This window comes from Limulus polyphemus, unplaced genomic scaffold, assembly GCF_000517525.1.
Source record: "Limulus polyphemus unplaced genomic scaffold, Limulus_polyphemus-2.1.2 Scaffold70, whole genome shotgun sequence".
NCBI lineage: Eukaryota > Metazoa > Arthropoda > Merostomata > Xiphosura > Limulidae > Limulus > Limulus polyphemus.
In genome coordinates this window covers 435620-457735 of record NW_013665680.1, presented here as the reverse complement: position 1 = coordinate 457735, position 22116 = coordinate 435620, and the positions used below count along the sequence as shown (strand labels likewise).

General features: G+C 34.1%; 1 protein-coding gene across 4 annotated transcripts in view; it reads right to left on the bottom strand.

Moving 5' to 3' along the window:
- Nucleotides 1–22116, bottom strand: part of LOC106465730 (glucocorticoid-induced transcript 1 protein-like) — a 153418-nt gene that overhangs the window by 83208 nt on the left and 48094 nt on the right. Inside the window, exon 1 of one of the 4 annotated variants that reach the window (XM_022394116.1) lies at nt 7611–7672. The exons of the other annotated variants lie outside the window; for them this stretch is intronic. The gene's annotated coding sequence lies outside the window, so the exon portion shown is untranslated. Of the gene's footprint in view, nt 1–7610; nt 7673–22116 lie in introns of those variants that run through there. 4 annotated transcript variants of the gene reach the window in all.

Below are 22116 nucleotides of genomic sequence, written 5' to 3'. Positions count from 1 at the left end.
AGATCTAACGTACAGCTAGCTACAAACGCATATATATACACATAAAGCCGTCCGGAAATGGTAGTATATAATCAAGCGCGTTTTGATTATTACAATAGTTTCGTACCGTGTTATTACCATGTTTCTAGTATTTATTATGAAGCTTCGTTTTCTACCTGATGAACGAGTTTCGTACCATAACAGTAAAAAAGTCACGAGATATGCTCTTCCATGAAATTCAGTAATCATACACTAATGTTATACGAAGAGTAACGTGTTTGCATGTTTAATCAGAAACGTGTGTGTGTGTGTGTGTGTGTGTGTGTGTGCGTGCGTGTTTGTGTATTTATATAATATATAGACATACATTGCTACATAGAAAGAAAAACGTGCTTTTCCAACCTTCAATAAATAGAAGCTACAGCTTAGTTTTTTTTACTTTTCCTATATCAACGTTATCACCAAAAAACGATAAAGGTTTTACTATTTTTCGCTTTTCCATTTTTTTAGAATTTCATAAACAATATACATACACCATCCCGATTTTTCGGCAAAAATACACAGTTGTCTTTGCAGTAACTTTTTATTATTTCAAATATAAGCAATGTGAATTAAATTACGTATTACTTTATCTCTATTCATAATTACAACAAAAACAATTATTTCTCAAAGCCGTGCAGAATCGCCTTTGTTCTATTTCCTAAATGTTTCGTTGTTTCTCCTGTGAAAATATTATACTATTTATCTGATTTTTCATGTAATTAGATTTGTGTTACTATAACCGTGAATTTTAAAAGTGGCTGATAATGCCCATTTATTTTCTATTATTTTTGCAATAATTTTTCCTTTCAAACTTGCGCCCTTTATCAATTCAGTAATGCCTAATATTGGAGCACAATTTATGTCCTCTCTTTGGATTATTCCTATTCTTTTCCTCAACACTTTTCTCAACAGGATTAAAGAGGGACCTATGCTATAGATGGCAAGTTACTCACATACACAATTTCACATGAGCACAATGTATCAATGAGGTACGGAAACATATATCCAATAAACCTGTTGACTTGAGTGTTTTTCACACACATTAGATTGTTATTTTTATTCTACTTCATTTTTTTATTTCTCAAAATCTTATACCATTCGCTAAATGGGATTCTATTGTTTGTGCGAAATTAGACAGTTGCGATGCGTCTTAAATAGTGTTTAATTAACCAGTATTACAGTTACAGTTCAACATTCGTCATAACTTAATCTTCAAATGTTATAGTCCAGTTACATCTGTGTACTAAAAAATATTTAAGATAAATAACAAAGTAACAGAAACGTTAAAAACTATTTCCTCTAACACATCTAATGTTGAACTAATACGGTTTTACAGAAATATGTCCTCAATAGACTCAGTATATGTAAGTAATTTTTCAAAACTTTTGATGTATTTATAGCGATCCGTGTTGTCTGTCCGAGCGTTCATCTGTCTCGTGTTTGAAAAGCTGCGCATGCAGGCAAAGATCAACATTCATTTTTGAAATGACGGGAGAACAAGCATGAATAATGTTGGTGGCAAATTTTATTTCCCAGGCAGAATATTCTACACTAAACTGTTAGGAATTAATCATTCATTCCAAAACGTGATGTAACTTAAAGAATAAAAATATAGATTTTCGTATGCTATTGTTGAGTGGCTCTTAGCATGACTGAAATGCTCAACATTTACTTTTCGCGGTGGGAGGTATAAGTAGCTCAGAGTTTTGGCTCTGAGTGAAACCAAGAGTGCAACACAATTAACCTTTTTAAAGTCCATGAAATAATTTAAATTGATAAATTAACTTAAACTTTCCCAGTCACTGGGGACGGGTACTTTTGCTGGCTAATGCCTGCCAGAATTTTAAGAAATCGAATAATCTGATAAGCTTCATTCTAAACATTCCTTATTTTTATTGTTGTTTGTTGATGACCCAATCCCAAGATGTTTGATTATATTAGTTTACGTTTTATACACATCTTGTAGGATGCGATTCAATGAGCTGACAAACTTCAATGTAAATTTGGTGTATGTGGATGAATATTATCTTCAGTTTTCCAATTAATAAGTTGTTATTAATTCACTCATCTCTTACGATGTTCTGAGGCATGACGCCCAGCAGGAGGTTCGTTGGCTAAGACCAGTCCTCAAAAACCCTCATTCCTGGCCCCAGGACCCTTTATTAAAGATTGCTTCAGAAAATTATATTACAGAGATCTTGCTTGTATCCAGTTGTTAAGCAAGCACTAAGCTAGCTACTGGTAAAGTTGAATTTCCTTCCTAAAATATCATTTTATAGGTTGTTAAGATGGTCCACCTATGTCAGCAAGTGACTTTCTGGTCACTGAACATTTTCGGGACATTATTCTATAACATCTACTAAAAACGAGAGGGAATCCTTAATGGCCGCAGCACTTAAAATTATTCTGGACAGGATTAGAGTAAATTAAGCTACGATTCCTTTTTGTTTTTTATTAGCTATATTTTTTGTGTGTCAACAATACCAAGAGGGGAGCGCGCTTATACCCGATTCGATTTTATTACTCATCAGGATCTCTACCAGTCTACCCTCAACTTGAAATAATTTTAAGCAGGAATAGAGTAAATTAATCAATGCGACCTTGGGCGTGGTCAAATACATCAATCAAAAGAGTATGGGCTCCCGAGTTCAAAAACGTAATTAAACCTCAAATCGGTCAAGAGATGACGGAGCTATGAGCTAAATGTTTGTACTTGAAAAACTTGGAGCCATTTTATGAGCCGCTATGCAGCGGCTAATAACTAAAGATTTGGATGTAAAAAAAGAAAAATAAATTCTAGAACTAAAAAGGGTGAGGGGTTTATTTTAAATTTTGCGCAAAGCTACACGATGGCTATCTGCGCTAATCGTCCCTAGTTTAGCAGTGAAGGACTATAGGAAAGGCAGCTAGTCATCCCCACCCACCTCCAACTCTTGGGATACTCTTTTACCAAAGAATAGTGGGATTGACCATAAAATATAACGCCTCCACGGCTGAAAAAGCGAGGATGTTTGGTGGGACGGGGATTCAGATTACGAGTCAAGTGCTCTAACCACTTGGCCATGCCGGGTCAAAGGGGTAGGGGAAGAAAGAGAGAGCGTAATGACATTTTTTTTAATTCAACAAACTTTTGAAGTGCAAGATATAGAGTATTCGATTTTTCTAAGATAGTAGCTAGAATTTTGGTCTTTCTCCTCACCATGACATAATGCTACAGTTGATTCAAAAGATATAAAATATATTTATTATAAACAATGAACTCTGAACATACGATAAAATCAATATTACGAATATCCTATATAATCAAAATATATGGATGGCTTCAGCTAACGCCAGATTTTTCTTCTCAACTGTACAAGAACATATTTCAAGCGTATGCTCTTAACGCTTGATTTTTTTTTCTCTTTTATCTTGGTGCTACTGGCCTAAAAGCTTACGATATCGTGTAAGTGCCCCAAGCCAGATGTATGCACAATTTTAATATCGTGAATGAAATTATTTTCCTTAATTAAATACAAAAAAAGGAGTGTGGTATATAAGTGTATTATTGCCCGCACGCTCACTTTCTTTAAGTACAAGGATATTTAGGTTACTTAAGTGATTTTCGTAAAGTTTTGTGCTTTCTAGTAGATTAACCCATTAATCATGAAATCCATCTGCTATCTATGCCCATTGGAGTTGTAATCTTAAAATACGGTGCTGCACGAACTAGACTAATGTCTATCTATATATTACTACTATACACGGTATGCTATATAATATATATAAACTTATGTCACTGCGCACTCTCGTTTGTATGCCATTTTTTAAAGTTGTTCTGACGTTACAACTTAACATGTTATATAATATATAGACAGCTCCTGCTAACGCCAGTTTTTTCTCCACAATTACACACAAAAAATTGAAAAGGAAGAACTTTTTTAAGAGTAACATTTCAAGTTTAGACTTTACTCTTCATTTTTTCTTTATCCTGGTACTACTAGCTCTGTGCTGCTGTATCTATAATAAAAAAAAACTTAATGAGACGGGATTTTTTCTTAATATTCAGTATCAACCCACGACATCGGTACAAAGGCTAATATCACTGAATACACAAGTAAAAATCTATGAAAGTAATCCTGTAAAAACACTTTGCTTCATTAATAGCATTAACAATCATAAGCAAAATGCGGTGAGTGACGCAAGTTTTTTGGAATGCAGCAGTAGAATTAAAACCGTGATGTTACAGACAGATATAATGATGTGGGTGGGGTTGTGCGATAATAAAATTGGTTTACCATCTTTTTAGAAATTGTTTATTGCTTTTTATTTTGTTTCTAATAGGTTTAATAGTTTTTATATCTTCTGACCTGGGCCGACTAAAATTATTGACTTTAAGTAAAGCGTAAAGAGTTACGAAAATACAGCTAGATCGTCAACTTAAAGAAAACAAACAAGACTTTGAGCCAAAGTTTCATATCTCATTTAATTTTTAAATGTACTGAATAAATTTCTAAATAAATTATTTGATTTTCAACCAGAATAATATATTATTCATATACATGCTAATACAAATATTTTCACAGGAAAGATGTAATATTTATCAAAAGAAAACGATGGTTGGACCTTTGCTACAATCGAATACTTATAGACAGCAAAACCCACAGGAAAAAAAAAAGTGTCTTCAGAGTTTAATAATATGCAGCCACATCTTAGGTTAGGCTTTGGAGGAAGGGGAATTCTCTTCATCACACAGTGCCTGGCCAAAAAAATTAAACACCATTTGTTTTATGGTCTCTCCCATTAGTTGACGAGTAAACAGGCAATGAAATGTGTCCCAACCAGCATAAAAAACGTATGGAAATTGTAATATGCCTCAATATTCATTAAGAATAGCAAGAGATAAGGGCGTGTTCAACTTCGAAAAACTGTATTATTGATGGGCCTCGATTAACAGCAGCTTCGATGTCAAAGACAATGGAAATCAAAGGTGACCCTCTCATGACTCAATACGACATGGCAGAAATCTGTAAGGCCTCGATGTCATATACAATGGAAATGACTGGGAAATCAAAGGTGACCGTCTCATGACTCAGTACGACATGGCAGAAATCTGTAAGCAAGGGAACTGTGGACGGAAGAAACAGTTCCAAAAGAGGAACAGACGATGGTTAGCAATGGTTGTAAGAAAAAACAGCTATTTAACCATATACAAATTGAAAGATAACAATCTTGGACCAGGAACACACATTTCAACAAATACAATGATTTTGAATAAAAACATGTATTTAAACATATGCAAATTGAAAGATGATACCAATATTGAACCAGGACCATCCATTTCAACAAATACAATGATTGTGAATAAAAACAGGTATTTAACCATATACAAATTTAAAGATATCAATATTGGACCACTAGTCTCAGCTATGAACAGAAAGGTGCGCCTGCAGTGATATAAAGACCAATGAGATTGGATTATTAATCAAATAAAATGTGTCCCGATGCATTTCCATACATAATGTTCTGTACAGACGGGAAAGTCAAAGTTTGTCGACAGCCCCATGAAGCATTCGAACCTTCGTGTGTTGTTTCTATCGTGCAAGCTGCTGAAGGTGGAATACTGGTGCATGTGGGATATATTTTCATAGCACGGACTGGATCCCTTGGTCTCTCAGAATGGTCGCATTACATCTCGCGAAAATCTCAACATCCTAGAATACTAACTGCAGCCTTTTACGTGACATTTTTACCCCCTACAGTAAAGGATATTTCAAGACAAGAATACCATCTTTTCCAGTGTTAGTATTGTAAGTGACTGTTCTGAAGAGCATGAGAAAGATTTCTGCCTTCTTTTCTGCTGGCACACACAATCTACAGATCTCGAGCTAACCGCGAATCTGTCAGACGTGCATGACATGCTGTCAGAACACGTACTCCTTTACCGTGAACCCTGAAAAATTTGGAGACAATATTGTTTGCGAAATAAGTGAATATCGAAAATAATGTACTCCAGAAACTAATGGTATCAGTGGCTCTGTGCCAAGATGGATTTGGGCTGTTATTACATCACACGTGTATGCGTGTGACCGAATTATTTTATGATTTACCTAGATTAATTCCAGATGGGTGTGCAAACAAATAACACCGCGTTTTAATATTTAAGTAATTTTCGTTATTTAATGAAACAAAAATTACAAAACATTAGTCAACTCCACATTTGCACATAGAAAATTAAACCAAATTTCTTTGAGACAAATAGCTTAACAAACGCAAACGACCAAAGTAATACAAATCAACTTTTAATAATCTCCCACAATATATTCCAATACACAACAAGATATGAACTCCCAACTCTGTATGTATATCTCAGTTTAAGAGATACAGTGAATAGTCAGTCCTCCGGTGGGACGGCGGTAAGTTTACGAGCTTATAAAGCTAAAATGAGGGTTTTGATTCCCCGCGGCGGACACAGCAGATGGCCCAATGAACAGAGAAAGCAAATGTTACGTTAGCATTGTACTAAGTTAATACATCGCTGTGTTTAACATGCTTTGTCGTTTAATAATGTTCACCTAAACCTGTAATAAAAAATAATTATATTATATTTTATATTTTGAAAATTAACATCGCTTTCCTTCGTTGATCTTTCTTTTTTCTTTTACATTCTTTAATTAAAATGTTAGGATTTCACAAATTAAGTCATCGTGCACTTTTGGTCACTTACAAATTATTCATAATTAAACATTACACATTAAGCAAAAATCAAATCCGGCATGCTTATCAAATGTAATAAAATTTGATCAAATGAAACTAGTCGGTTAGCTGAAACCGAAATAAAATTACATCAATATACTCATGCATAAGTATTCTAGGTATATAAACATGTATAAAGTACCAGTCTCATTAGCATAATTTAAAATCAAAACGGACAAAAAATAGAACTTGCACTTATGACTTAAAAGAAAGAAATACGTTTAAGAGAACATGGCTTCGCATACCTAACCTTACTTAAAATATACTAACTTTATATTTTACTAAAAGTTGCAAAAGAGAATTAACCAGCTTTGATTTAACATTGTATCAATATGATTTTGCTTGTTGGTAAGCTGCAAGCTGGAGAGTAGCTCAGCGGTAAGCTTCAAGGCTTATAATGCTAAAATTCAGGGTTTGATTCCTGCATCAGGCACAGAAGATATCCTATTGTGCAACTTACGACGACTTTAATTTTCTTATTGAAACTTTCAATGAATATAAATTGATTTTTAAGACAAACCAACTCTGTAGTGGCAAGAACGGATTAGAAACTTTATAACATAAAAAATGTATGATTTATATCATATCCATTAAATATACTATGCTTTAGGCAAAATTTTATACAGCTTCTATCCCTTTTAACCAGAAATTTATGGTAAATTTTGCATCATCATGCAAATACTAGACAATTCAAGGAACAAAAATTCGATATTTAAAATTTTGAACCTGAACATCTTACACAACAAGCGAGTTAAACGGCCATGTCCAAGACACCTATGGTTCACGTATAGCTGACCCTAATTTTACACTACTGACCAAAAAGAAGGCAACCAAGCACCCGTCGCCACAAGTACCTTGTCAGACTTTGAAGCGAATAATAAGATTAACTGTCACTCTTCCAAGTGATTGGTGTTCAGCAGCATCGCACGGGAACGATGGACCTTCTATACGCAGCCCAGCACGTTAAGGTATTTTGTAGACAACAGATACATACACGTCTGTTCGACTTCAAGGTTCTTTTATTTCTCACACTGAATGTAAAACGACCATATATATTTTACCCACACGTAAACAATTTGTTCAGTACTAAAGTCCAATTCATATATCTTGCACACGTAGCTTCAAAAACAGTGCATCTGTTCTAATTTGTGGAGAGTGAAATTAATACGCATATTCTTGACTTCCTCAGTTCTCAAAAGTGATAGCATGCACATTCTTTTCAAACACTTCTGAACTAATAAATATTTTTCGTAGATGTAAAGAGAACATTAATGCAAGTTCAGGAAGCAGCCTGTACATATATAATGTTCCGGAATAAGTTTTTTTTTTTATCAAATTGAAGAATGTATAAACCTTAAGCTGAACTCTTGACTTTCGTTGTATTGAATAAAATAAAAATTCGACAGTCATAGAGCAAAATTACTCCTGTACATACAAAACTTAAAACTGGTTAAATTGAACATTTAAAATATAAAAAAACAAAAAGAAACAAGAGCATGCTGTCATGACAACCGTCTGTTCTGATCAAACTATCAATTGTGAGCGAGCGCGTTTAGGTTATCAAAAACATACTTAAACGTCTATGTCTTCCATATCATCAGTAAAGTGAAACATGAGAAAAACATAAGCAATCATTACTTTAAACGCGCCTACGCGTGAGGATATTCTTTGTTCACCACGTACACATCAACTCCAATCAAATGACCTGTTCAAAAGAACCATAAAAATAGGCAGCCAGTATTAGCGCTCTCAGGTGTATAAAATTACAGGCTGTACACAATCAAACTGCATAGAGTTCACTCCATTTCAAGGCAGAAGTATGAAGATGCATATTATTAGTGCTGGATGTAACGGCTGTCAGGCAAAACAACTTCTAATCGCTGAAATATAGTTTTTCTTTACACTGATACGTATTCTGCAGAACATAAATATAATGCTTCTGGATATACAACGTTTTTTTTTAACGTATTTAGCTTGCACCTATCTGATTTTTCGTTTTATTTTTTTTTATTATTTTCAATTCACATTACCGTAAATACCCTCGCACGGTGGGCACAAAACTTTTGCCCTTAGATACTAGGGAAAATAAATCAATATGACTATGTATAATGCGCAGAGCAATTCTACCAACTAATCGGCCATTGTGTAGCAAGATGTGTATTGTTATGTTGATTAGTAACTGCGCGTGCGAGTGAATACCATTGTCAACTAATTAACCGTATTATTTAACGAACGAACAAACAAAGGCTGAACTTATGATCACCTCTAACTTGTGTTTTTAAACAATGTCCTGTACATAAAGCATGGGAGAGTGGCTACGATTGAATGTGACTGTGAATGCATTGTAGCATAGGACAGTAAAATTATCTTACGACCCAGCGCAAAAAGCTCCCAGAAAATCGAAATTTTGCCTGATTATATTTTGACTGATCATTATTCGAAAACAATTCTTATGGTTGACAAAATTAACCTGTTATACAAGTATGACTTGAAGCCTACAAATAAATGTCAAGAGTTCAGACTTTTGTTTAATCCACTACGTTATGGTTCTTTTATTATTATTTTTTTTTACTTTCGTTGAGTGATGCGACAGTGACAAATGATGATTACGTCAGAATGTGTGTTGAAGTAACATTCGGACAGAAATTTTCACCTGGAAAATACTGGAAGAATATTGTTCCCACGTAAAGTGCACACTTCATATTTGAGCCCAAAAATTTAGGAAAAAAAAGTTCGCACTATAATGCACGTACTTACGATATGCGTTTACAAAATTATTCGTATAGTTTTTAACTGAACATCTTAATGGGTTGTTGATTTTCACCCGCGCCCGTAACAAAGATATTGTTTTCACGCTGGTGTGTGTATGTGTGTGTACAAAAGGTGAATTTGATCAAATTTGGTACAAAGTTTAAGCGTTCCTCAAAAAGTAATTAATTAACTTTTTGCAAGCCAATGTGGATTTTGGAAAACGCCAAATTTCAAGAACAAATTGAGATAGAAAGAGGATTTTGGTACTTAAATCTAATTTTTTTGAGAGAAACCGTCTGACGTACATTTTAGGTTGGATACTGCAAAAGTCAAAAACATTGCGCTTTTATATACGGCCCTCGTACCAAAGTTGAAATAATACTTTTTTCCCAGATAAATTTCAGTGTAATATTTCTTCAGGCTTTTTACAAAATTAGTATATAAAACACTGAGCTTGGTGTTGGTTTCAAATAAGATAAAATAAACAAATATATCAACAAATGACTGTTATTTCCCCTTTTCTCTTTTTCAATTGTTTTTAGAGGCTCATAGGACAGCGGAGTTTTTGGGTTTTTTTCAAGTAAAAACTTTTAGCTCGTAGCTCCGTCATATCTTGATCAATTCGAGGTCTAATTACAATTTTGAACTCAGGAGGTCAAACCCTTTCGATTGATGTATTTGACCACGCCCAATATCTCAGATTAATTTACTTTAATCCTTCTTGAAATAATTTCAATTTGAGGATAGACTGGTAGAGATCCTGATAAATAATGAAATCGAATCGAATATACGCGCGCTCCTCGCTTGATATTGCTGGCGTACAAAAATATAGCAAATAAAAAGGTAAAAAAGGTCTCATATATTAATTTACTCTAATCCTGCTAATAAGATTTTCAAGTGCCGCGACTGTTGAGGATTCTCTCTTGTTTCAGCTAATAATTTAATATTATGTGACACTTGTTCGAAACACATATTGTGTTGTAAACATTACGTCTTACACCTTTATAAACCACCGTAGAATCTATATAAATATAATAGTGCTGTCTTTTATATGTCCATGTAACTATTTCGCAGAGTGTGGATGCATCTTCACCAAAATTTGTATGGGGGGTTCATTTGGTCCAAGCGCAGATACATACAAATTTTCAGCTTTGCGGTTCTTATGGGCGTTTTTACGTTTTTACCACTACCTCGCCCCCAAGTAGATGGATCTTCAACAAATTAGGTTCAATGGATCCATGTGGAGATATATGAAAACTTGCAATTTCACATTTTGTGTTTTACACTTCTCATGGGCATTTTTGCGTGTGTTTTGTTTTTTGTTGTTTTACAATTACATATAAGTGAATTACCTTTTCATGTCCTAAGATAACCTTTCATTAATCATGAATTTACATAACTTCCGTCTAAAGGACGGGTACTGCAGCTAATCTATATAAATATAATAGCACTGTCTGTTGTCTGTCCATGTAACTACTTCGCAGGGTGTGGATGGATCTCATCAAAATTGGTATGGAGGTTCATTAGGTCCATGTGGGGGGTACATACAAATTTTCAGTTTTGTACGTTGCGATTTGTATGGGCGTTTTTAACATTTACCACTACTTCGCCCCCTGTCGATGGATCTTCACCAAATTTGGCATGAAGATTTGTTGGGTCCATGGAGAGATACAAAAAAAAATTCAGTTCTGTTTTTTGCGTTTTTTATGTGCGTCTTATATATAAGGGAAGCAGCTTTATGTCCTAAGATAACCTTTCATTAATAATGAATTTACGTAACTTCCATCCAGGGGACAGGTACTCCAGCTAGTATCTTATAGGGAAAATAAATATATATTATAGAATTGTTGGAGTTACAATATGGATATCGATCAACATATTTCCTCCAGTACATTCACAATCTCTGTAGACATATACGCGCACATTCGCGATCGCACGCACAGTTATAAAAGTGTATGAAAACAAAACATTTCACGACCTCATACTCAGTTTTAATGAATTAAGTATCGAGTTTATTCAATAGGAAAGATAGTTTATTTTTTGATAAAGGTTACAAATTAACCTACTGAACAATTGCCTACGGGTTTAGTACAAGAAACGTTTATTTATAAAAAAAATATATAAGATACTTAAGGATATCCAATAGCCTATTGATATGGTAAGCGAAGTTTAGTTTCAATGCATCTACCTATCTATATAAGAGGTTAATGTCCGGCTGTCCGCAAAACTCCTCCTACAGTTTAAGAGAAGTTTCATCGAAATTTCTCAGAATTTCTCAACATCATAAAGGGAAGAAGTTCATAACAAAGTTTCATTACAAGTTTATTTAGTGCGCGTGTCCATTTTTTTTTCTTTTTTTAGGAAATAAGCCAATAACAGCTTTATATAGTACCAAGATGAAAAATGTTATAAAATAGAGCCTGGCTAAAGTTAAAAAAAATAATAGGACCTTATTTTATAATATTTTTTTCTAAATTGCTTCCTTAATGGTACTTCTTTACTATTTAATAATGTACATTAATTTTGTACATTTAATATTAACTTTGTTTAATAAAACTTCTCAAATTGTAGTAAGTTTAATGCAGAATTTCAAAGCGAGTCTTCCTGGTGGAGAATCATTGTGATATTTCAGAAGAAAAGTGACTTTTTTTTTGGCTGGAGAATCCAAGCGTACGCTATGAATTGAACCGTTCCGTGACTGTAGGAATCGCAAGTCCTTCGTTATACTTATGCATATCTCAAAATGTAGTCTCTATATTCCAAAAAATAAAGCAATTGAGGCTGTATTGTTCTATTCTTCAGAACAACAATCAAAAGGTACTGGAATAAACTTGATATTAAGAGCTAAAATGGAAGAGGGAAAATAATGGGATGAAAACTAAGAATGAAAAAAGATGATAGAAAAGCAGACTGGGGTGGGGGTGGGAATATATATAGAAAAAAAAATTATCTATTCACTTTTGGGCTTTAGTCGCTGAAGCCGTATCGCTAGGGCGCGCTGTTGTCAACCGGTCAGATGCGGAGAAAAATTAAAGCATTTTCGAAGAAGCCTCGATTGGGTGTACGGAACAAATCCGAGATTTCTTTTTTGAATAATATTTAACCCTGTACTGCCTTCAATTACCACTGGCACAGAATAAGGAAAATTTTGAATGCCAAATTACTTTAAATACAATTCAAGAACATTTTTGGTAATTGGTTTCTATGTGCTGATTAAAAGCAAAAATAAAATACAAAGATTTGAAACTGTTTTTCGTTTTTGCTTTTCTCCTTCGATATTTTAAATCTGAGCAGCACCGTATGCGACACATAGGCTAAAGGTCGATAACAAAATAAGGACAGATTTAAAGTCTATATTTACTTAAGCAAAGGTCCATTGGTTAGCGTGCCGAAATGCATGGGTCGCACGCGCCCTTTCATCGCAGAAAAAAAACAAGACAAACAACAAAACTCGCACTTCACACTTCCGGACAGTGGGTGTGTTATAAGAGCGATTATCAAATCCCATTATTTAATTAGAGTAGCCCACGAATTGGCGGTGAGTGTTGTTGATGACGAGTGGTCTTCCATAATCTATCACTTCAAAATTACGATGGGCAAACGCTGATAACCGCAAAATTCAATAAACAATGACAAGAAAAAAATTATGTTGTATTCAATTACGTTTCAATATAATTTGTATGAGCCTCTGCGATTGGACAATTACTCCTGTGTACCAACTTCTCTTGCTGAATTATCAATCAGTAGTACAGTTACAGTAATCTCGTATTTCACAAAGCTCCTTAAAATTACTTTACAAAGCAATAACTTATATCCATTAAACATTATTGTTGTTTGTTTATTTTTAGAGTAAGGCCACATTAGCTATCTGCTTTGTCCACCACGGAGAATCGAATCCCGGATTCTAGCGTTGTGTCGGAAAACTTACCGCTGAACATCGTTTTTAAGGAGTAATACTATGTAACCAAGTGATTATGGCATTGCCTTTTGGATTATTTTGTCAATCATAATATTTGCTAATTCATTTTGAAATATTGAGTAATGTGAACATATTTAGTGAAATTTGAAAGAAATGCGCTAAACCGCTTCTATCCAACAAAATTGTTTCTTCCGTTAGGGAACTGACTTGGGTGATTTTCTTAATTCTCCTATAGACACGTGACAATACATGTACAAAGTTTTGCATACCAATTAGGCTTTTAACCATACGATCTCGATACTAACGGTCCACTCTTAACACCCCACCTCAACGACAGCTGTCTCTCGCATTAAATAGTTATAATTTTTTGTTATCCAAATCCGTCAATCAGAAGTCATGCGATGTAACGGATAAAACATGCCTTGTCAGTACATAATCGTAAAAATTACGTGACAAAAAAAAAATATTTTTGCATTAAACAAAGTTAAGAAAGAAAAAAACAGACATTAGCCTCAGGAAAGTAAAAAAAAAATAATAACCATATTTGACTAACAATATTGTATTAGCCTAGAAAGAACACGATCGTCGTTACACACTGCATGTATAGACTTTATCCTGCAGCTTAAACACAACGTCAGATGAAAAGCGATTAATTAATTTTTTTCAATAATAATACACGTGAATGAAGAACTTGTGAAACTGATGTTAACTGAAAACAATTCGACTATTTGAATGTTTTGTTGTTGTTGTTTGTCATATAAATTTCAAGATATTACCTGTGTTTTCTAGGGATGTAACTCAAACTCAAATATATAAAAGCTGTTTCAACAAACAGTCCAGGTCACAAGATCAATAAATATAATACAAGCTTAGATGAAGATCACAAGAGTTAAAAAAAAAAGAGAGAGTCGATATTCATATTAATGAGCTTGGAACTTGTAAAAACTGTTTCCAACGTAACTGACAAAAATGAATCTCTTATCGTAGACATGGGGTAGTTACTTTCTTAAACAGTACTTAATCCGTCTCCCTGGAGAGTACATGCACGAAACGACCGAACTTAATACCTAACCAACTAACTACCTGTTTTCAGAGCTATTTGGTGTATAGGATCAGAAAAAAATTTCGAAGTCTCACTTTAATTAGCGTTAAACATAATCACCCATATATCCAGTAACGTAATAAATAATAGTGATCATGACTTGTGCTGTTTAATCATTTGGCTCATTTATTATTTATCGACACGCAGCAATGGTATAATTTCCAAAACGTGAAAAGCGTGTTCCTAGGCCGTCTGTATGCATACGGTGTGAAGAGCATGATCCTAGGCCGTCTTTGTGTATTCGATATAAAAAGTGTGTTCCTAGGCCGTCTATGTGTATTCGATATAAAAAAAGGTGTGCCCCTAGGCCGTCTGTGTGCATACGGTGTGAATAGCATGATCCTAGGCAGTCTGTGTGTATTCGATATAAAAAGTGTGTTCCTAGGCCGTCTGTGTGCATACGGTGTGAATAGCATGATCATAGGCCGTCTGTGTGTATTCGATATAAAAAGTGTGTTCTTACGCCGTCTGTGTGCATACGGTGTGAATAGCATGATAATAGGCCGTCTGTGTGTATTCGATATAAAAAGTGTGTTCTTACGCCGTCTGTGTGCATACGGTGTGAAGAGCATGATCATTGGCCGTCTGTGTGTACTCGATATAAAAAGTGTGTTCCTAGGCCGTCTGTGTGTATTCGGCGTTAATTAAATCGCATTCTAAGAAACTTCATTCATTATATCTGCAAAAGTAAATCTTTGTCTACAAGTCATGAATATATAAAACTTAGGAGTTCCTATTATAAACATAGAATTCAATTTGTAGGATTGGAGGTATATTCCTTTAATAATGAAGATACTAAAACAAAGTCTCATATTTCAAACGAATGTCGCTTGAACCGGTCCAACATTTACTAACTCCAGAGAAAAGAAATTACTTTGTTCAATGTATCGCATTTTACTGTATTGTTTACAAAGAATCAACGGTTCGTGCTGCGCGCTTTCAGTTGTGGGTGCGTTACACGAGTAACAGTCAATCTCGTTATTCGGTTCAAGTCTTTATGGCTACCTCCCACCGGTTAACAGCTCAAAATTAGGGACGGCTGAACCCTAACGAACTCTGACCTGACCGTTTAGCTCAGGTGTGCACAAGCTCTTCAGGTTGAAAAATACAAATATTAATACAAGCTTATTCCATTAATACACACGCAAACAAAATAAAATAATAAAAATATATTAGTTTAAACACATGTCAAACTCGGAGAACAGTTACACATATCAACGTACCAATAACAATGTAACAATAACTCTATGTTTTAAATTTACCTGTAATGTAAAAATGTTAATTCTCCTTTAACCGTGTGCGAATGAAGTAACAAGTAAAACAGAATACAAAAAGATTTTAAAAAAAGGAATAGAATCAGTAAAAAGTCTCTAAAAATCCTTAAGAAGGTATACGTGATCTACAACCACTTTCATGACTACCTATTGAAGTGGAATTACTCTTACTTCAATAGTTACTTTATAAATATTGCGTCCCTGATTCACCACTTAGCGTGTTTAACACAGATCTAAACCACTTTTGACTTATATCAATAACGGCAGAAAAATTCTTGACTTACATGAGATGGATCCAAGTTACGCTCCAACAAATAAATTTCAGTCTGAACCTAGTTTTAATTAGAAGTTAGAGAAGTTTATCGACAAAGAATGAAAAGAAAAAGGCAGAAATATTACCGAACATGTTTTTTGACAAAATGATGCTGATTAGAGTATCGCAGTTGCAATGCACAACTTGTTTTAAACAGTTGTTAAAATTTGCTATGTCTGCCAATACAGATTGTGTAAAGTAACACACTGAAACAACATTTAACATCAAAATCTTTCTCCTCCAACACTGCCTGTCAGAAAATGATAATAATAATAATTGTGTTGTTGCTAAACAAAGCACTTCAAGCATTTACTAAATTACTTGTACATGGTGTGGGGAATTAATATCAGGAAGAATGGCCGCGAATTACACACAAAGATTTCTAATAATGTCAATACCATACAGCAGTGCAACACTGTAGTGAAATACCAGAATACAACTACTTGCAAAGACATAAAATACTGGCTGGTGGCAACCATACTGTCAGTAACAATCCTCAGGAAAAGTTTTGAACTAGGAAACTAAACTCCATGATGTTTCAAACAGGCCATTGTTCCCAGTCTTGTTTTTGTATTACTGAAAATAGCATACCACACACACACACATATATACCATACATACACTCGCGCACATATACAAAAACAAATGCGAGAACTGTTTCAGTCAACATTAAAAAAATAAGGGGATTGCCACAATAACTGTTAATTTCACACTTCCATAACTGGTTTAAAATAACGGTAGCAACAACGAACATACATGTTCAGCACGTAATTACGGATCTCGAAACGTCGAAAACATGTACAAATCTTTTTGGTTACGGCAACAGCAGTCTCAAAGAAGTCTGTACCACTTTGGTCCCGTGTCTGTACCTACTCATCTCAAAGGGTGACACAAATACTGGTACAAGTTGGTATGCGTTGTGGAATTCTCTTCCTTGGACATGTCATTTGGAATAGCCGTTGAAGACGGTTATTTAAGGACCAATTTGTCCGACTGAAAATTCAATATTGACATTATTCCTGTTGCATTTGTCTGCGCTGACGTATTTGGAAATCCTCTACTACCCCAGTTTCCAGTATGAACTAACAGCACAAGACTGTTGCGAAATAAGAACTCAGTCAGTAATTTACGTACGTAAACACTATTTTTATGTTTTCATGGTTAATAGTCTAAACGTGTATCTAAGTATTAATTAGTAGCATTTTTTTTCTTTTCTTTTAGAACTACAAACTAATTAACTGGTTTTTATCCTAGTTTCAGCTACTAATCTGCTGCCATCTTAAGAAAAGTCATGAGAAGGACTATTTCTGTGTTGATTGTGGTTAAGATTCGATCCTGGGACTTTTATTTGGAAGTCTGGTGCATTATCTATTTAACTGGTTTCACCCTACATTATGCTACAATGGCTGTGTTACCGTCAGTACTATTCTTGTGGATAAATAGTTTTATTTGTGCACTTGTGTATTTGTTTTTCTTTGATATTCACGTTCAATTCATTTTCTGCATAAAATTTCCCGAAACTGTGTTTTTACAACCAGAAAACTATAAACAAACTGCTGGATTTCATTATACAGAAATGTTTACTCCTTATTGAATTTCATGATCAATTGTTTGGTATATCCCGATTAGCTAACAAAAGACCGCGATTCTTTTTCTCATACGATTGCATATAAAATACTCCACCTTATTAGATTTCTTGTTATTTTAGAGGCTGCTATTTTCGACCAATCATCCATAATATGATAATACTCGCGTGCACTTATATAAAAAATATAGATTCTCAGAAACACGAGAAAGATTGCTTAAAATACTAAGAAAATGTTTTTCATGCATGTACTAAGTACAGTAACTACACACAATACGAGCTACATGAAGTTTATTTAAAAAACAAAAGCTCTGAAGAACTTTGTTTGCATGCTATATTTCTGAAATATATTGACCATGTGATGACATAACGGTAGATGACACTTAACACAATAGAAATACAATAAATGAAGTGAAAAATAGGAATATATATATATATATATATATTAACAAGACATTCAGACTGAATTTGTTTTCCCGAGTTTTTATTGTATATAAATAATTAAAACACGAACACCTTCCATTTTTACTAAATATTTTCTACAGAAATACCTTTTGACTGTGGCATATTAACACCCAAAATGAAAACACATACACACAGATACATACATACATAAATATGTATGTGTGTGTGTTTTAGACACATCAGTAAAAGGAACTTGGAGAATACAAGCAAACCATGTTTATCGACTTTAGTCTTGTTTTCACCCCTTTAAGTTGGTTAACACATTTTACTGATATGCTATTTGCTTGATTAAGGGTGTGTGTGTGTGTGTGTGTGTTTCATTTCATCTTAACAATTATATAATTCACTGTGATTGGCTGTGTACAATCTTATATCCCTTTCCCTTTTTTTTTCTTTCGTATTCTTATACTGTACGTGATAACCATGGAAACAACTACGTGGTTCTACACATGATTACCCGCGGAGGTAGACGAACAAAACATTCACTTACAGGTAAATATACTGTTTCAAAGCAATGGCTTTTCACACATCTCTACCAATAGGTAGCGCCCGGACATCTTCAATCTCGCATGTGCAGCATTAATGACGTAAACAATTACGTAAAAGATGTTAATTTGTTCCTCGAACCATATTTCATTCTCCACCACGTATAATGCAAAGATTGATTCTCATTTTCAATTTGTCTAATACACCATATTTATATTCAACTTGTATTGTTTCAGTTCTTTTGATATTCTAAGTCAAACTTTCCACGACTATTTTGGGTAATCTAGCATAACATGTATAGGACATCATATTTAATATTAAACGTATATCAAAACGATTTTTCTTAAACTTCCGCTTTTAGCACACGATGATTATAAATAGTTCTATATTTAAATTATTACATCTTAAAAAACTACTTGTGCTGTTCTGGAACAAAATTTCAACAAAAAGCACATTGAGAATTATAAGTTTTATTCGAAAAGAATTTGAACAGGGTACAGAGTGTTTGAAAACTATATCATATAGAGTACACAGTTAACCGCTTTTCTCGAAAAGTTGCATTTATTTCCCTTCTTTCTCCCTCTTTCAATAACACGAGATTGGTGATTTGAATAAAATGTGTTTTCGTGTTGGTCAACTGTTTAACTTTGACTAAAAGGTCAACCCAAAAACAAAATGGTCTCCCACTACCTCCAAGTGCCTTATAGGCGATATGAAACTAACCTGACAACTTAAAGCAACAGAATCTGCAAAAGACGCTTCTCATTTGATGGCATCCATCTATATCTGTCGAAACAGAAGCGAACTATCTATATCTGTTCAAACAAAAGCGGTTATTCCTCAACATATCCAAAAACAAGCTAAACAGCAATTGGAGGAAATGATATTCGATTACATATTTGTCACAAACTACAATGTGGAAAACTGTAAAAAACACTGAGGCCAAAAGCTTTTCCCTTTTGCTCACTTGACTTTGCAAAGTGAGTTTTGGTAAAGTCGATGAAACGGGGCAAGAAATATCCACTGAGCAGACGAAGCCTACTTCCACCTTACTGATTATGGTAAATCAGCAAATGCTGTCAGTGACACCCATGAAAAACCATACACTGTTCACCAGAAGCTTATTAATGATCCTTTTGCTCTTGTGTGGTGTATCTTCACTAGCACTTTTACAAGATTAGTACATTTTTTAAATTTAAAAACGGTGAATACAGACAATCAAAAAAGTACATAAACAAGTTGAATCAAAATGCAAAGATTATATTTTCAAGCCTACAAATAAGGATTCTAAAAATAGTAAGGGCTAGAAATGGTATCTATATTACTTTTTTCAAGCTAGAAACCCCTATCTTGAATCCATGTTTACAGTACTTAAAATTAGCAATGGCTATATGCAATGGTAATAAATATTGAATATACACTCACGATTTCAGCGAAGCATAAGGAACAGCAGAAATAAGCACCACCGTCGTCTCAGTAGGAAAATCTAATATGGTAAGCGCCCACTATTAAATACTTGCTGAAATGTAATCGCGGAAATCCAAGCATAGACAGCAAACTCGAGTAACGATGAACAACAGCGACTCGAGTAACGAAATGAAACAGCAAAATCGGGAACTTTTCACGTGGCAGTTTCCGATTAATGTGCTTGAAAACGCATGAACTATAGTTTACAACTAACATGCGGGTTAAGAAAACAAAATTAAGGATGTCGAATTAAGTTTAAAACCACTTTCTCAGTTTTTGCAAAGTTCCTGTGCGATCCCACACTACAGTAGATATCACTTGCAATAATTTTATAGTGGAGGCATAATAGGGATTTGTAGCTTGAGAAAATTATCAGCAGAAGATTTCTAGCCTTGTTTGCTTACTTTTTTGCAATCCCTATTTGTAAATTTTAAATTCTCAATTTTTAATTATCTTGTGACAAACTGAAGGGAAAGCAGCTAGTCATCACCACCCACCGCCAACTCTTGGGTTACTCTTTTACCAACGAATAGTGGGATTGATCGTCACGTTATAACGCCCCTATGGCTGAAAGAGCGAGCATGTTTGGTGTGACGGGGATTCGAACTCGCGACCCTCAGATTGCGAGTCGAGTTCCCTAGCCACCTGGCCATGCCGGGCCTGGTAAGCCAGCGAAATAAATATGGTAACTCGCGTCATGCAATTACAACCATGTCAAGGAATATACCGGGCCATACCTCTATAGCCTTGAGATCAAGAATTCCAAATAGGCTTAATTTATAAAACTCCAAAGACAAATAAATAACATGGTTCCCAGTATAACAAGGTATTGGAAGATACATTAAATACAGCAAACTAAGAATAAGAAGAAAAAAAACGCAGAAATAAAGTAAAAATTCATAGGAGCAACAAATTTATTATATTTAAGAGATAAAATAACAACATAAATTCACACACATTATACAGAAACACCAAATGCTCACTGTCAACATCTGAATGAGATAAAAGATAAAATTAGGAAACTGACTGAAAGATCATGGAAGGTTACAGCCAAATAGTATTTTCAATGAAAAACAAATTGCAAACACAAAAAACAAGGAAAATTAAATATTTTGTAACGTTCACGTGGAAATACGGTTTATTAAGTTCACAAACCTCTAAGTGTCCCATAAATAAAATTATAGAACTCGTGAGAAACAAGCATTTTTATACGGCAACTTTGTAACTTAATCAAAACCTCAGCTATCACAAAGTAAAAAAATGCCCACACTCATTAAAATCACATCATTCTTCTATAATTTTTATGCCAAACCACACTTTCAGGTTTATGAATTTTTAGACCAATTTTGAAATAGACCTCATTCACGCAATTATGCCGACACGTTACATCTTGTTTTTTGCAGCTCATTTAACCGAAAAATATATGTGCTTGTATTTCATAATTGTGATGAAAAAACGTTATACTTTAAATATCGAACAAAAGAACACAGAAAACATTGGCCTCTCAGTTGAGTGAATTTTATCTTTCAAGCGTTTCAGCTAAATTAAAATTATACATAAATATTTGGTGTTTTATCCACTTTTGGTAAAAACCCACAATTTGGAACAACTGTGCAGAAAAATATACATGGTTCCCGGTATAACAAGGTACACTAAACAAACTCAAAAAGTGGTTAATAGTTAACAGATATTTAATGTTCAGAACATTTCGGGTCAGTATGTCCTTCACCTGTCAATTTTCAAGGTTTAATGACCGCAGTTTAATAATAGAATAACAAAAAAACAAATTTCAACACACGTCAATTAACTGTTAATTCAGTGTCAAACCAGTTGAAAATTCAAGACATTCAACGTAATTTCACTTTCCAAAAAATTCAATACTATACATTAAAAACAAATAACATTATTGATTTTTTATATGGTTTTATAACCCTCAGTGCAGTTAACCCAATTCAAGAAATATATATATATATATATATATATATATATATATATATA